The sequence below is a fragment of the Spermophilus citellus genome (assembly GCF_964194105.1).
Source record: "Spermophilus citellus genome assembly, chromosome: 4".
NCBI lineage: Eukaryota > Metazoa > Chordata > Mammalia > Rodentia > Sciuridae > Spermophilus > Spermophilus citellus.
This window is the reverse complement of record NC_138185.1, coordinates 94585707-94588859: the sequence shown is the minus strand read 5'-3', so window position 1 is coordinate 94588859 and position 3153 is coordinate 94585707. Positions and strand designations below refer to the sequence as shown.

The following is a 3153-nucleotide window of genomic DNA, read 5'->3' as shown; positions in this document are numbered from 1 at the left end:
GTGAAATAAGCCAATCTCACAAAACCAAAGGCCAAATGTTCTCCCTAATATTCAGATGCTAATTCACAATTAGGCAGAGGACACTAAGGAAGAATAGCATTACCTTATATTAGGTAGAGGGAAGTGATGGGAGGCAAGGAAAGAGGATGTAGTGACAGAAAAGGCAGTAGAAAAAAAAACAGACATTATTACTGTATGTATATATGTGACTACATGACCAATATGATTCTGCAACAGGTACACTCAGAAAAATGAGAAATTATATCCCATCTATGTATGACATATCAAAGTGCATAAACACATTTTACTGTCATGTAGAACGAATTAAAACAAATTTAAAAATATATACATATTATACAAAAAGTATGTACAGGTACTATTACTTTGTATGTAATAATACTTCCCTTCTAAAAACTTACTGATTCAGGAAACTACAAATCTAACAACATAACTTATCTCTCACCTTCCCTTTCAAGAAACCCTTCACTTCATGTCCCATGCTTCTGATATTAAGCAAGATCTTCCCATTTTATATTTCATAAATACTCTTGAGTGGAATCATTTATATCTATTTTCTGGATGAAAATATTAATGGGAAAAGCCCTTATATCTTTATTTAATATTTGTTGGAGTGTCACTGAACTTTGCAAGTCTTCTTTGGAGAGATTTTTAATCTTTTTCCCTAGTTCTCTAGGGGGTGTGAAATGTGACCCATGATGCTTGGATGCCTGAGACCAAGTTAAAACAGTGAATTTACACATAAGCCACCTATTTCTTGCAGTATACAAAGAGAATCAGAGACCTGGATTCTTGAAAGGTTTATTCAGACCAGCATAAGGAGCTTATTCTATTCCATTCTCTGTATGAGACAACTTCGAGTGCAATCACTGGGTGATCTGTATCCCTAACACTCTCCTCAGAGTCTTAGCTACATCCTTATTCTGGAGAGTATAAATCAGAGGATTCAGAGTGGGAGTAATGATGCTATAGAACACAGAACCAACTTTGTCTTGCAGTGGAGTGTGCTGGGACCTGGGCCTCATGTATGAGAAGATGCAGGCACCAAACCAGAGAGAGACCACAGTGAAGTGGAAGCTGCAAGTGGCAAAGGCATTTCTCTTACTCCCAGCTGAACGCATCTCAATGACACTGTGCAGGATGAAGCCATAGGATGTAGAAACCAGGATGATGGGGAGGAGGAGAAGCACGATGCTACAGATATACACTGTGGACTCATAGACAGTGACGTCAACACACACCAACTTCACAACAGCTGGATACTCACAGTAGAAGTGGTGTATTTTCCGAGTCCCACAGAAGGGAAAGTGCATCAAGATGACTGTGTGAATTAGGGAGTTCAGAGATGCCCCCAACCATGAGGTGAGGGCCATCATCACTGCCACCTTCCTGCTCATGAGAACAGTGTAACACAGAGGATGACAGATGGCAACATACCTGACATGAGAGCTAGCAGAAGACACTCAGCACCAGCCAGAGACAAATAGAGGAAGTGCTGGATGGCACAGACCAGGAAGGAGATGGACTTGCTGCCAGACAGGTAGTTGGTAGCCATCTTGGGGATGGCTGTGCAGATGTGCATCAGGTCCATGAGGGAGAGCTGGCTGAGCAGGAAGTACATGGGGGTGTGAAGCCCATGATCCACACAAATGAGGAGGATGGTGAGGGTGTTGCCACTCAGTGCAACAAGGTAGACCACCATGGTCAGGCAGAAAAGAAAAAGGTGGGTCGGGGAGTCGTCAAAGAGCCCTTCAAGGATGAAGTCTGCCAGAGACGTCTGATTGCTCAGCCACATGGTCCCTTCAAAGTCCCTGGGGAAACAGGGAGTGGAGACAAAGTGTGATGCCAGACATATGGGATCCTGTGTACATGGCGATCAGCTCTTTTGATCCAATCAAACATTTGTGAAGAGATTTTTTTCTATATTTGTAATTATCCTGCAGCTGAAATTATTTAAATTCAGTTTTTTCAAAACAAGAGAAACCTAAAATTTGTTATCACAATCATGGTCATTTGAAATTCCAAGACTCTATTAAGGGCCAAAATTTATGACTCTTCTTACTAAATATAGGCATATGTGTGTGTAATCATATGTGTGATTTGTGTTAGTGTGTGTCTTTGTTTGTATGGTTGGTGGATTAGGTTTCTTATTTTACCAGGCAGGTTCTATCAAGAGCATCTGAACCACTAAGACATTTCTATTAATACATGTAATTGTTAAGGGTGGCGTTACAGAACTTTGGCCTTATTTCTTTGTGGAAGGAGTTGGTGTACTGCTGTCATGTTTAAGTCCGATGTGGAAACTTTAAGCCTACAGGACAAGCAGTAGAAAGGGAAGATAGTACAAAGCAAGAGAGACAAGAGACAGACAAAATACAAAAGCATGAGCTGTGACCCCACAAGAGAAAACAAACAAACAAAAAAGAGTCAGTTCTGCTTGCCTATGGAATTAGGTACTGGGTTTTATTTTTTGTATTGGCTTTTTTGAATTCTACAAAATATTTGAGTTTATTTTAACATAATTAAAAAGCATAAAATAGGCCTCAATTCAGTCTCCATACTTCCCTTTTCCCTCTCCTCCTCCCTTCCTCTGATCCCTTCCCTCTACTCTGCTGATCTGCTATTTATTTATAGTTTTTTATTAGTTACTTGTGGATATACATACAGATGACATCCATATGGTATGTTCATATAGACACATGTGAAATTTAGGTCAGATTTCTAATGAAGCTGAATGCACACCCCTAGTACAGAATTCCAAGAGCCTAAAGGAGAATCCTGGGGAATGTAGAGCAACTACAGGCCCAGCCACTGCTCCATACCAATGAGGTGCGAGCCAGCAGACCAGCAAAAACCTATTAATACTACAGGATGGCTGCTTCCTGTCTCATCTCTAATCTCCCAGGGATCTCCTCTAAGACTCACCTTAAGTAGAAATGAGAAATTAGAGAGATTTTTGGGAAATGTAGTTCATCCTAGCCAACCTCACACATCACAAAGTCACTGCAGTCCATCTTCTGCCCTTTTGGCACACATTCACAACCTCCACCAGTCAAGTTTACCTCCAAATACAAAAATGATACCTGTGTAACTAAATACAATACATCCAGCATGAAGGCAAACACGTTAACCCTT

At 40.6% G+C, this 3153-nt stretch overlaps 1 pseudogene across 1 annotated transcript; it reads right to left on the bottom strand.

Annotated features, from left to right (window-relative positions):
- Window positions 1–884: 884 nt before the first annotated feature.
- Window positions 885–2582, bottom strand: LOC308646926 (olfactory receptor 2AE1-like; annotated as a pseudogene). Its single transcript has one exon. The product of its transcript is annotated as an olfactory receptor 2AE1-like (transcript).
- Between the last annotated feature and the right edge of the window lie 571 nt (window positions 2583–3153).